Source organism: Arabidopsis lyrata (assembly GCF_000004255.2).
Source record: "Arabidopsis lyrata subsp. lyrata unplaced genomic scaffold ARALYscaffold_453, whole genome shotgun sequence".
NCBI lineage: Eukaryota > Viridiplantae > Streptophyta > Magnoliopsida > Brassicales > Brassicaceae > Arabidopsis > Arabidopsis lyrata.
Genome location: NW_003302246.1, coordinates 1,836 through 2,990, shown reverse-complemented (window position 1 = coordinate 2,990; position 1,155 = coordinate 1,836).

Genomic DNA, 1,155 nt, shown 5'->3' with positions numbered 1-1,155 from the left:
GATATGATTGGTTAACGCCTCGAAAGAATCCAACCAATGGACATAAGAGATCTCGATCAGATCTTTAGAGTAGAAACAAGGAGAACCAAATCAATTCGGACCACACCGAACAAGATAAACGGCAGGAGATCAAACCGGACAGAATTCTAAAGCAATCACCACATCTGGTAAGAGGCTAAACGAGACGAAGGCTAAAACACAGAAGACCGGATCAAAAGGCGCTACTAGCAACAAAGACGGCATACCCACAAATACGACAGAAGCCATCTAAGAACAAATCAAAGATAAGCCATTACAAGCACACTCTTGCACAAATTTCAATTTGATTCATGTTGAGTTTTAATATAGTATGATTGATACTCCCTCTGTTCCTGAAAATTTGATGTTTTAGAGTTTACACATATTAAGAAACAATCATGATTTAATCATTTCATAATTTTTTCTTTTTATTAAATATTTTTAATAATGTATGAACCAATAGTAATCTAAAACAGTTAATTATTTGTAATCATTACGCCTTGAAATCTACGATTTGTTAATATCAATTAATAAAAAATAAAATAAAAAGCTAGAAAATCAATCTTTATGGAACAAACCTAAAATAATAGAACATCAAACTTTCAGGAACATAGGGAGTATTATAGATTATAATGTTTTTGCAAGATACACTAGTTATGAGGATACAAATCTAACACATCATAATTTGTCCAGGAGAATCTACCCACCTCCTTTCCTAATAAGTAGCATGATCAGTACAAAGTAAGTCTATAATTTGATGTGTTGAGTAGTTGGCAAACAAAAAGCTAAGTATAATAATAAAATTAATTAAATAAATTCAGCTACATTTTATTATAGAGTCATTAATTAACATTTACTTTTTGTTATATTTTTTGGAAGCAAATTTTAAAACTTTTTTGTTTTTGGTAAGTAGCAAATTTTAAAACTTGTTACTAAAAGATTATTTTCTTCACGTTTTTTACTAAGAGAAAGCAAAAAAATATATGACACATTTGGAGCTGTGTGACAAAATGAAGACGACAGAGATATGTAATAAATATATATATTTTCAATTCTCAAGGTGTCAGGATTCACATAATGATCCATCACTGTACAAAGGCAAAAACAAGACCCTTCACTAATCTGAGACTCTGCCAC